The sequence below is a fragment of the Lissotriton vulgaris genome, chromosome 8 (assembly GCF_964263255.1).
Source record: "Lissotriton vulgaris chromosome 8, aLisVul1.2, whole genome shotgun sequence".
NCBI classification, from domain to species: domain Eukaryota; kingdom Metazoa; phylum Chordata; class Amphibia; order Caudata; family Salamandridae; genus Lissotriton; species Lissotriton vulgaris.
This window is the reverse complement of record NC_141696.1, coordinates 604,253,615-604,267,058: the sequence shown is the minus strand read 5'-3', so window position 1 is coordinate 604,267,058 and position 13,444 is coordinate 604,253,615.

Sequence of the window (13,444 nt, the reverse complement as noted above, 5' to 3'; positions counted from 1 at the left end):
TGAAACCTATGGTTTTTTAAGTGAATATATATATATATATATATATATATATATATATATATATATATATATATATATATATATTCAAAAAAAGATGTATTCGAAAAAATACTCTTTTCAAAGGGAAAAACAAACGATAAAAAAAGGAAAAAAAATGTTGAAACCAAAAATGTAAAAATGTTCATGCAAGCTTATGTAACTTAATGTATGCACTGTCACTTTAATGGGTGTGATTACAAAAGAAAAAATGTGTTTAAAAGCAGTCATGTGATGTATGTACGTGTCATGTGATCAAGGCACTTTGGTGCTGAAACGCGTAATGGCTGACTGAGCACAATCTAATAAACTGATTTTGTGTACTTAATTGCGGTCCGTGCTCCTGCTTTTTGTTATATCGCAAACGCCGGCTGGCAGAGGAGTTGCTGCAATATACAAACCGGTTTCTATCTTCTCCGGTTTCACGCGGACCCCCCTTCGCTACTCAAAGGGCTGCTTTCACCAAAGTCAAGTCAAGTCAAGTCATAAAATTTGTATAGCGCACTACATACCCAGAGGGTTTCAAGGCGCTTAGGAAGGGGAGGAGGATTATTTGTCAAATATCCACGTTTTAAGCTGCTTTCTGAACGCTAGGTGGTTCTGGGTGAGGCGAAGGTAAGCGGGGAGTGAGTTCCATGTTTTAGCAGCCAGGTATGAAAAGGATCTGCCTCCCATGGTGGTCTTGTTGATGCGAGGTACAGTGGCGAAGGCTTGGCTGGAAGAGCGTAGTTGGCGGGAGGGGGTGTAGAAGGACAGTCGAGAGTTGAGGCAATCTGGTCCGATGTCGTAGAGTGATTTGTGTGCGTGGGTAAGCAGTCGGAAGGTGATCCTTTTATTGACGGGTAGCCAGTGGAGGTCTTTAAGGTGACCGGAGATGTGTTCGTTGCGTGGGATGTCTAATATGAGCCTGGCTGAGGCGTTTTGGATTCGTTGGAGTTTCTTCTGGAGTTTAGCGGTGGTACCTGCGTAGAGGGTGTTTCCGTAGTCCAGTCGGCTCGTGACCAGAGCGTGGGTGACTGTTTTCCTTGTTTCGGAGGGGATCCAGCGAAATGTTTTTCTGAGCATGCGAAGAATGTTGAAGCAGGAAGAGGATACGGCGTTGACTTGTCTGTTCATTGAGAGTGAAGAGTCCAGGATGACGCCAAGGTTCCGTGCGTGGTCTGTCGGAATGGGTGCTTTTCCGAGGGCTTCCGGCCACCAGGAGTCGTCCCAAGCAGAGGGGGATGTGCCTAAGATGAGGACTTCTGTTTTATCTGAGTTCAGTTTCAGACGGCTTTGTTTCATCCATTCAGCGACTTCTTTCATTCCTTCGTGTAGGTTAGTTTTGGCGGTGCTGGGGTCCTTGGTGAGAGAAAGGATCAGTTGAGTGTCGTCCGCGTAAGAGATGATGTTGAGGTTGTGTTGGCGGGCGATGGCCGCGAGGGGGCTCATGTATACGTTGAAGAGGGTGGGACTGAGTGATGATCCTTGAGGCACGCCGCAGATGACTTCAGAGGCCTCGGACTTGAATGGAGGAAGGCGGACTCTCTGGGTTCTTCCGGTGAGGAACGAGGTGATCCATTCAAGTGCTTTTCCTTGGATTCCGATGTTATTGAGGCGTTGTAGAAGGGTGCTGTGGCAGACTGTGTCGAATGCTGCAGAGAGGTCGAGGAGGATGAGGGCGACTGTGTCTCCATTGTCCAGAAGAGTACGAATGTCGTCTGTTGCTGCGATGAGGGCGGTTTCAGTGCTGTGTTTAGCTCGGAAGCCAGATTGTGAGGGGTCGAGTGATTTGTTGGCTTCGAGGAAGGCGGCGAGCTGGTTGTTGACGGCTTTCTCGATGACTTTGGCCGGGAATGGGAGAAGCGAGATGGGGCGGTAATTTTTGAGTTCGGTGGGGTCCGCTGTGGGTTTTTTCAAAAGGGCGGTGAGTTCAGCGTGTTTCCAGTCTTCTGGGAAGGTAGCGGAGTTGAATGAGCAGTTGATGACGTCTCGGAGGTGCGGAGCTATGACGGAGTCTGCTTTGTTGAAGATGTGGTGAGGGCATGGGTCTGTGGGGGATCCAGAGTGGATGGAATTCATCAGGCGGATGGTGTCCTCAGTGGAGATTGGGTTCCAGGCGTTAAGGGTGTTAACGGGGGGAAGATGGTCAGCTGATGGAAGGGTGGGTTGGTTTCCGGGTTGGTTGTCGAAGCTGTTGTGGATGTCAGCAATCTTGTTGTGGAAAAAAGAGGCTAGGGAATCGCAGAGGGTTTGAGAGGGGGTGATGTCGTTAGAGTTGGCCGAGGGGTTGGAAAATTCCTTGACGATGTTGAACAGTTCCTTGCTGTTGTGGGCGTTGTTGTCAAGTCGATCTTTGAATGCTGTTTTCTTGGCTTTTCGGATCATTTGGTGGTGAGTACGGATGGCGCTTTTGAAGGCGTCCTTCTTGCTGGTGGATGGGTCTTTTTTCCAGGCATTTTCAAGGGAGCGGCACAGTTTCTTGGACTTCTTGAGGTCGTCGTTGAACCATGAGGCCTTCTTGATGCCAAGTTTGTGTTGACGTTTTTTCAGTGGTGCTAAGTTGTCGGCGGTGTTGGATAACCAAAGGGTGAGGTTGGAGGCGGCTTCGTTGGTGTTAGAGGAGAGGGCTGGGGAGGTTTGAAGGAGCGATGTGGAGATCTGCTCTGTGGTGATTTTGTTCCAGTTTCTTTGTAGAGTTGGTTGGAGGTGGATGATGGGTTTCGGCATGTTGTAGGTGAAGTGAACGCAGCTGTGGTCAGTCCAGAGGAGATTCGTAGTGTGGCTGAAGGAGACATGGTTGCTGGAGGTGAAGATGGGGTCGAGAGTGTGGCCTGCGATGTGGGTGGGGGAAGTGACCAGTTGTTTAAGTCTGAGGTTGGCGAGGTTGTCCAAGAGGGTGGCGGTGTTGCGGTCGTTGATCTTTTCAAGGTGGAAGTTGAGGTCTCCCAGAAGGATGTAGTCTTTGGAGGGGAGCGCGTGTGGGGTGATGAAGTCTGTGATGTCTTCACTGAATTTTGCGCGTGGTCCTGGTGGTCTGTAGAGGAGGGTGCCTCTGAGTGTGGTCTTGGGGTCGATGTGGATCTGGAAGTGAAGGTGTTCGGAGTTGGTGAGGTTGGCGTCAGAGCTGGTTGAGATGCGGATTGATTTCTTATGGACGATAGCGATTCCACCTCCTGTATGGTCGGTGCGGTCCTTGTGTGTGATCTTATAGTCATCAGGGATAGCGATGGCGATGTCAGGGGCGGAGGAAGCGTTCATCCATGTTTCCGTTAGGAAGGCGACGTCCGGAGAGATGGTGTCTAGTAGGTTCCAAAGGTCAATGGCGTGCCTGTGGACCGAGCGGGTGTTGAGAAGGATGCATTCTAGGTGGTTGGGGTCGGGGATCTGTGTTGTGGTCGTAGCGGAGATGTTGTCGGTGCCGCTGAATTTGCAAGAGTAGCAAGAGAATGGTCCATGGGTGTGTCCGGGAGCGGCTTGGACGCAGGTGGGGGCGCGACCGGGGTTAAGGGCTAGGAGGGTGGCGGCATCGTAGGTAATGCGGGGGGGCAGGGCAGCGCGAGGGGCAGGGGGTCTGGCGCTGGGCGCGGTCCAGGCGCGGACGGGCGTAGACGGGCTTACCTTTGGCGCACCTTCGGCGCGGGTTGGGCGCGGTCGCTGCGCGTGAACGCTGCGCGCGGGAACTCCTGTCATATATGGATAGTGGAGGGGGAGGGGCGAGGGCGTCTTAGCTGGGAGGCGGGGCGGGCTAGGTAGGAGCACAACAACAACAAAATGGAGGGCGCTTGGGGGGAATGCGCTTTACAGGTCGGCAAGTCGCGCTGGCAAACAGTGAAATAATCAATGCGGTGAACAGAGCGCACACCAGGCAATGTAAATGACACGAACAGTGAAATAATCACAGCGGAAAACAGAGCGCACACCAGGCAATGTAAATGACACGAACAGTGAAATAATCACAGCGGAAAACAGAGCGCACAGCAGGCAATGCAAATGACACGAACAGTGAAATAATCACAGCGGAAGACAGAGCGCACAGCAGGCAATGCAGAAGACACAGTTTGAGGAAGGAAGCGCTAAGCAACGATACCGCTGCTCAAGGGAGCGACCACTCAGCTGGCAAGCGTCGAGTGAGTCACAGCGCTTCCATGTAACGGAGCGCTGAAGTAGTCTGTGGGAGGGCGTCTTAGCTGGGAGGCGGGGCGGGCTAGGTAGGAGCACAACAACAACAAAATGGAGGGTGCTTGGGGGGAATGCGCTTTACAGGTCGGCAAGTCGCGCTGGCAAACAGTGAAATAATCAATGCGGTGAACAGAGCGCACACCAGGCAATGTAAATGACACGAACAGTGAAATAATCACAGCGGAAAACAGAGCGCACACCAGGCAATGTAAATGACACGAACAGTGAAATAATCACAGCGGAAAACAGAGCGCACAGCAGGCAATGCAAATGACACGAACAGTGAAATAATCACAGCGGAAGACAGAGCGCACAGCAGGCAATGCAGAAGACACAGTTTGAGGAAGGAAGCGCTAAGCAACGATACCGCTGCTCAAGGGAGCGACCACTCAGCTGGCAAGCGTCGAGTGAGTCACAGCGCTTCCAGGTAACGGAGCGCTGAAGTAGTCTGTGGGAGGGCGTCTTAGCTGGGAGGCGGGGCGGGCTAGGTAGGAGCACAACAACAACAAAATGGAGGGCGCTTGGGGGGAATGCGCTTTACAGGTCGGCAAGTCGCGCTGGCAAACAGTGAAATAATCAATGCGGTGAACAGAGCGCACACCAGGCAATGTAAATGACACGAACAGTGAAATAATCACAGCGGAAAACAGAGCGCACACCAGGCAATGTAAATGACACGAACAGTGAAATAATCACAGCGGAAAACAGAGCGCACAGCAGGCAATGCAAATGACACGAACAGTGAAATAATCACAGCGGAAGACAGAGCGCACAGCAGGCAATGCAGAAGACACAGTTTGAGGAAGGAAGCGCTAAGCAACGATACCGCTGCTCAAGGGAGCGACCACTCAGCTGGCAAGCGTCGAGTGAGTCACAGCGCTTCCAGGTAACGGAGCGCTGAAGTAGTCTGTGGGAGGGCGTCTTAGCTGGGAGGCGGGGCGGGCTAGGTAGGAGCACAACAACAACAAAATGGAGGGCGCTTGGGGGGAATGCGCTTTACAGGTCGGCAAGTCGAGCTGGCAAACAGTGTAATAATCAATGCGGTGAACAGAGCGCACACCAGGCAATGTAAATGACAAAGGAGGATATCGTCCGGCAACGGGCGGTTTATCGGCAGTGTTATCCAGGAGGATTAATTTTCTGTGGAACAGCCCCCCAACAACGCTGAAATTTGCAGGATACCTCTACACAAGTAAGCGGGACAACGTACCTGGGTCGGAAGACGCAGCAGCAGCTGTCTGAAGCCGAAGGTAGGAGGAAACTGCAACGCGATCACGTTGGGTGAAGGGTGTGCAAAACTATGCTACTGTTGGGGTGTAAAGGACATTAATAGATTACACCGACTAGCGAGTTCAAAAGATTCAAGAAAATACAGATTGTGCAATGTCGGCGGACAAGTTAAGGGACCGCGAGGCTGCCGCAGTAGAAATGTTTGAGGACTCAAACTCCCCGCCGACAAACTACAATGCCCATAATGCAACAAGCGGGACAGTAACAACCAATACACTCCGTGATAAATTTCGTGCTTTGGAGAAACTCAACAAAAGTGAACAAAGCAAGTGGTGGGAGGGTTGCTCCCTGCAGCGCTATTTAGATGTGGGGCGTGTACCTAGGGGATTGCGCATACTCATAGTGCCCAGTTATGAGACCCCTGACCCCCAAATGATGAAGGAGTGGGCAGATACAAACCTAGAATCATCTAGAAAGCTGATGAATATACTTGTTAAATATGCAGAATCGGACAGGCTGAAATTGCAAGCACAAATCGAAAAACTAAATGAGGAAATCAAACAAATGGGACAAAGTGAGGAAGAAAATAAACTCAGAAAGGAAATGACCTCACGACTAAAGAAGTAGGAGGATAAAATACGGGAACGTAAGACCTTTAAGTACCATAGAGACAAAGCCGATTATGAATGCGGGAGAATTTTCACTTTCGCAAAGAAATACGAAAGTTTAAAAATATCAAAATTTAGCGGAGCATCTAAAAATACAGTTCAAGGCAAACGAGGGCAGGGAGAATCATCAGCCTCGGACTGGATTCAGCCGTGGAAAGCGAAACTGAGGATCCAAGAGAAAGGAGAGTTCCAACAACGATCTCCCTAGTAGAAGAGTTGGATGTTTTAGTGGAGGAGCGCTAACAGACACTGCGCCCAAAAAACATCCACAAAAAATAAATTCCGCAAACGTAGAGAAAGGCGAAGGTCAAGCAAAAGGCGAAACCACCAGGAGATATCAAACCAGGCGGTGGAACAAGAAATAGACAACAGTGACAACCTACAAATTCAAAATGAAACCACTATCACTGTTACAAATTTGTCTAAAACAGTTCTAAATCAAGCTGAACTACAATTGCTGTCCCTAGGTCTATCATATGCACCGGAAAGTTCATTTGACTATGCATCCACCAGAATGGACATTTATAGAGGTATTAGAAAGTTAAAATTAAAAATACGACAAAAGAGAGTATGGGGGGTGCACAACTGGGTTGAGAAAGGTGTTGGCGAAAAGTTGTTAGAGTTCTGGGTGCTCTCAAAGGGTGGTGTTATCCGTCTGCACACCACTGAGTAATACTGTAGAGTTGTGTTTGCGGAAACCGCAGGTACATCCCCAAAGAGGCACACCGATAATGATCATCAAACGTGATTCAAAAGTTCATTTGAAACGTAACATTTATTTTCTTCAATGTTTTTTTCAATGTTTTTTTGTATATTCCGTTTTGGATTATTTTGCTGATATTCAAAGCATATCAGAGGACAACGTAGTTAAACATATGAACAGTTGTTTCCAATGCATTTCGGGCTGTTCAGCCCTTGATCACGGAAAGGCTGAGGAGGAAGAGTACGGAAAAAATGTCAAGGGTAATGTGATTATACAGCATAGGAGTTATATACAAGTGCTCGTGGTGCTGAACTCTGGTTAAAGAAACGAGTGCCAAATGATGGAGTGAAGGGTGAGGTGGTTGTGTCAAGATTTATCTATGGTGGTAACAATGCGAGGAGGAGCCAGCGTATGAAAACGGGTGATAACATTAGAATGAGAGGTTACCATTAACGAAGTGCTCGGTATTAGTGCAGACGGGTGTGGGGGTGCTTCGGGAATTACCGATTGCGTGCTATCAAAGCAGAATAAACGGGTGGGTGAAACGCGGGTTCGGCAAGTACACCGATGTGTAACACTTACTTCATAGTGAATAACGTGGTAGCGCAGGAACGCGCTCTCAGGCAGGTTACCGCCGGTTGTCTAGCGTGTTTGGGAAAACACGGAAGTATAAATAAACAAACAGTGAGAACGGACTAAGACATGCAGGGAAGGTTACAATGGAAAGTGAAGCGGCCATATTGGAAAGGTGAAGTGATAGATGAGCCAGTTAATGATACATTGCTCCTGTATCATTAACTGGCTCATCTATCACTTCACCTTTCCAATATGGCCGCTTCACTTTCCATTGTAACCTTCCCTGCATGTCTTAGTCCGTTCTCACTGTTTGTTTATTTATACTTCCGTGTTTTCCCAAACACGCTAGACAACCGGCGGTAACCTGCCTGAGAGCGCGTTCCTGCGCTACCACGTTATTCACTATGAAGTAAGTGTTACACATCGGTGTACTTGCCGAACCCGCGTTTCACCCACCCGTTTATTCTGCTTTGATAGCACGCAATCGGTAATTCCCGAAGCACCCCCACACCCGTCTGCACTAATACCGAGCACTTCGTTAATGGTAACCTCTCATTCTAATGTTATCACCCGTTTTCATACGCTGGCTCCTCCTCGCATTGTTACCACCATAGATAAATCTTGACACAACCACCTCACCCTTCACTCCATCATTTGGCACTCGTTTCTTTAACCAGAGTTCAGCACCACGAGCACTTGTATATAACTCCTATGCTGTATAATCACATTACCCTTGACATTTTTTCCGTACTCTTCCTCCTCAGCCTTTCCGTGATCAAGGGCTGAACAGCCCGAAATGCATTGGAAACAACTGTTCATATGTTTAACTACGTTGTCCTCTGATATGCTTTGAATATCAGCAAAATAATCCAAAACGGAATATACAAAAAAACATTGAAGAAAATAAATGTTACGTTTCAAATGAACTTTTGAATCACGTTTGATGATCATTATCGGTGTGCCTCTTTGGGGATGTACCTGCGGTTTCCGCAAACACAACTCTACAAAATTAAAAATACATCACCTCTTGAAAAATACAGCTAAGCAGTCAGAGATTCAGGTGATAACAAACTCGCCACTACTGGAGGAAACAACCGTATATCCAGATCTCGCAAGCCAGGACATAACATTGCTTAGAGATCTGCAATCACTATCTGATAATGAACTACAAACATACAATGCACATGATATATTGAGTACAAATGAAGAACTTATGAGACAAAGACAAAAATGTTAACCTTGCTCCACATATGTCCCTATTATGCCACGAGACAACATTGATGTGTACCATGGACACATAATTAAGGAATTGAAACAGCTCAATTACAAATCAAACAAACGGAAAGCCAAAACAAAAAATAAACAAGAATTACAATATCATCAATTGATGAAAAAACTTCCAAACAATAAAGAAATCATAATACGCAATGCAGACAAAGGGGGTAACCTTGTAATATGGGGTGAACCGGACTATATTGAAGAAGCACAAAAACAATTGTCGGTAAAGGAGTGCTATTGCCGATGTGACCAATCCAAATTGAAACTAACATATGAGAGTTTCTACAACAAATTATTGGCTTGGAAAACATCGGGAGTAATAAGCAATGATGAATATTTGTTTCTAAAAAATACTACACCGACAACAACGGTACTCTATTTTATTCCCAAGTTACACAAAGATCCAATTCACCCCCTGGGCGTCCCATCATCTCTCCGAAGAACAGTTTAACTGAACATGCATCACAATATATTGATCATTTTTTACAGGACTTTGTACAAGCTTTACCCTCATACCTTAAAGACACTGGTGATTTTTTGGCAAAATGACAGACTTGCGAGTGGCAAAATGATTATTTATTAATCACGAAGGATATAGCCGCACTATATACGAGCATAAATCACAATGATGGTATGAGAGCTATTGAACATTATTTGGCACAAACCTGCAGGCTATAGACATCATAATAAAATGATCATGGATATGATGGACTTTTGTTAGAATAACAATATCTTTCTGTTCCAACATGTGTTATACCAACAATTGAGGGGAGTTGCTATGGGGGCCAGTTTCTCCCCCAGCTATGCGTGTCTCCACATGGGCTGGTGGGAGGAACTGGTTCTCCATAGAGAATACTCCAACACCCTCATACAACATGTAAAATGTTGGTGGCGTTATATAGACAATCTGTTTTTAATTTGGCATGGTACAAAATCTGAGGCAATGAAATTTATTCATCAGCTGAATCTAAATGATTTAAATTTACAATTCACTTCAGAAATTAGTGCTGAGCGGGTCCTTTTTTTAGACGTAGAAGTCTATATTGAAGATGGCAAAATAGAAACTAAGATGCATAGAAAACCCAGCGCTGTTAATCCAGTACTACATGCGCAGAGCCATCATCCAAAACACTTGGCTCAGAGCATCCCCTACGGGGAGATGCTACGAATAAAAAGGATCTGCAGCACTAGAAAAGAACTAATAAAAGCACAACAGGATTGTAAAACAAGGTTTTTAGCCCGTGGGTACAGCAACAAATGTATTAATGCTGCTATTTTAAAAACTGAACAAATAGACAGAGAAGATCTTCTAAAACATGTAAGACCAGAGACCAATACAACTGTTAATACTGTAGTACAAAAGGAAACAATTGAAAAAGAACCTACAAATGATTTCAGAATGATTGTAGGGTACAGTAAGCAACAGAAAGAGGTAACACACATAATACAGAGAAAATGGCCTTTAGTGAAAAGTGATCCTGTCCTAGGCCCGAGTTTACCTCTCAGACCATCGATCACCAACAAGAGGGCACCAAATATGAGAGATAAATTAGTGGTAAATAACCCAATTGAACAAACCTAAAATAAACTGGCTAAGTCAACGAAAAGTTTTCTTCAGCTGTAAAACCTGTAAAGCCTGCCAGAATGGAGTCAATACCACCAGTTTTTCAAAAGCATTTGGGGCAGGTGAACATATAATTACAAAATCTCTGTTGTGTAAAACAGAATATGTTGTATATGTCCTCGAGTGTCCCTGTGGGCTTAGGTACGTGGGAAGTACCAAGCTACAGGGGCACAAAAGGATTTTGCAACATATTAGAGCAATTAATAACCGTGACCCAGTGGCTCGCCATTTTAATGAATCTCACCAAGCAGATTCTAAGCTCTTGAAATACTACATCATCGACAGTGTACCCTTCAACAAAAGAGGAGGTGACAGGGAAGGTGCTCTGAGAAACCTTGAAACAAGATATATTTTGGAACTTGATTCAAAATATCCAAATGGCCTCAATATTACAGAAGACCTATATACTTGTCTATAATATGTATAAACAAAAAGACTTCGGAATTAATGAATCTTTTAAGGTCAGTTTTGGGTCAGAGTTTCAAACCTTATAGAGATCAGGCATCACAGAAACAAACCAATGTAAATTATGCATTATAATAGTAAAAGAGCATTTTGAAAACATGTTTTTAGGCGGGGAAGTAAGGGCAATCATCTTTTATGGGATATTTTATGGTATTTTAATCACAATTATCAAAAAGAAAGGTTTTCACACATTGCACTTTATAGAGCACAGAGATTTCTGTTGCTCTAAAAAACGGAAAATACTTTTTGCATGAACAGTGGACTAAGAGTATGGTAGAAACCAAATATTTAAGTTATATGCAGTCAGGATTTAAATTAGGTCAAGTAGATGTAAATAGATGTACTTTGAAAAGCATATTATTTTAAAATTATTTTTTAAGGAAAAATATGAATATCTATTTATTGACTTATTTATTCCCCAAATTCAATTTTATATTAACATATTGATGTGTTTTATATATTTAGTGTATATCTATTGTTTACATCTGTACAAATATATACTGAAAGCATATTATATTGCACATACCACTTTATATAATAAGGATGTAATATTATTTACATGGATTTGACTGCATCAGAAAAACTATCTAAAATATGGTATTTACACCACGATTTTCGAAAAAATACTCTTGTCAAAGGGAAAAACAAACGATAAAAAAAGGAAAAAAAATGTTGAAACCAAAAATGTACAAATGTTCATGCAAGTTCACGTAACTTAATGTATGCACTGTCACTTTAATGGGTGTGATTACAAAAGAAAAAATGTGTTTAAAAGCAGTCATGTGATGTATGTACGTGTCATGTGATCAAGGAACTTTGGTGCTGAGACGCGTAACGGCTGACTGAGCACAATCTAATAAACTGATTTTGTGCTCTTAATTGCGGTCCGTGCTCCTGCTTTTTGTTATATCGCAAACGCCGGCTGACAGAGGAGTTGCTGCAATATATATATATATATATATATTACCTACTGGCTATCGCCAGTAGGTATATATAGTTAGAATTTTTTCCCTATGGGACTTTTGAAAATTCTATGTCTAATAACTTTGGCGTTTGTGGACGGAATCGGCTGAAATTTTCAGGAAAATGGCACATTTTGTTTCTGAGCAGCCCCTGAAAATTTGGTGGGGTTTCGTCAAGGGGGGGCTGAGAAAAAAGGGGGGTCCCAAAACGCGTTTTTTGCATTGAGTTTTCCATAGGGCGGTTGGACTCACTTTTAGCTCGAACGGCTGAATGGATTTGCACGAAACTTGGCAAAATTGTAGGGACTGTTAGCCCGATGTGCCTTTGCTAGGTCTCAATATATGTGCTCCAGTAGTTTTTGAGAAATTAACGTTTAAATCAAGATATATATCTGTAACAGCGCTCCGGGCAGCGATCCGGTCCGCTTACTTTTCGCTTATCGGAACTTTGCGCGCAGAAAGCTGATTGGCTCTCCGGTGTCTGTCAACATTCTAAACAGTCCGGAGCGGACGCCATCTTGTCTCTCGGTAGGATCGAGAGAGAAGAAGAGGTGGAAAACGAAGGGGGAATTTAATGAAAGGGGGCAAGGTATCCCCCTCTTGACCCCCTAGGAATGTTGTTGGGGTTATTAAAGGGTCCCGTGGGGAAAATAAAAAAAAAATGATTTTTCACGGTAGAAGCGCGGCCGCGAACTGGTAGCGAAACGGGAATTCGCCATTTTGTGCTTCGTAAATTAAATTACTAGTTATAAGTGGGTGCGGGAGACGTATCCTAATCCCCTATGTTTCCTGAGGGTGGGTGAGGAGGCTGATATATGTTGATACATCTCTTCCAGCGGCTGTGCGTGAGCTTTTTTTTTTTTTTTGCTGCGTGACAGTCCGGAGCGGCCGCCATCTTGTCTCTCGGTAGGATCGAGAGAGAAGAAAAGGTGAAAAACTAAGGGGGAATTTAATGAAAGGGGGCAAGGTATCCCCCTCTTGACCCCCTAGGAATGTTGTTGGGGTTATTAAAGGGTCCCGTGGGGAAAATAAAAAAAAAATGATTTTTCACGGTAGAAGCGCTTCACGGGCCGCGAACTGGGCCGCAAACTGGTAGCGAAACGGGAATTCGCCATTTTGTGCTTCGTTAATTAAAGTACTAGGTATAAGGGGGTGCGGGAGACATATCCTAATCCCCTATGTTTCCTGAGGGTGGCTGAGGAGGCTGATATATGTTGATATATCTCTTCCAGCGGCTGCGCCATCTTGCCTTTTTTCGAATGCCACAATTTTGTCGTGCACGGCAGCCATTTTAGATGCCAGGCTGGTTCCAGGCTATCACCTAACCCTGCGGATGTAGTTTATGGCCCCAGCTGTAGAGAATTCAGACATGCCAATCCTCCTGATTCAGGCGTGTGAGTACTGATTTCAGTGCTAGTCTCCCGCCTCCCGATTTCTGCAAGCAAAAACCCGGGGGCATATTACGAACAACTAGCGATAATTTTTGTCTATAACTTGTTTAGAGACAAAAATTATCGCCGCACATCGGCGATTTTTATCGCAGATAAACCTTGCTATTATCGCAGAAAAGTCAGCGATATTCATGTATTATCGACCTAATGCTCTTAGCCATGTTATCCACCTCCCATTGGATAACATGGCTAAGAACTGCTCAGGGCAGGTGTTAGATTTTGGAGATATTCGCGCTTAGCGCGAATATCTCCAAAAGTTGGTAATAGGAGATAGCGATGTTAGGGACTGT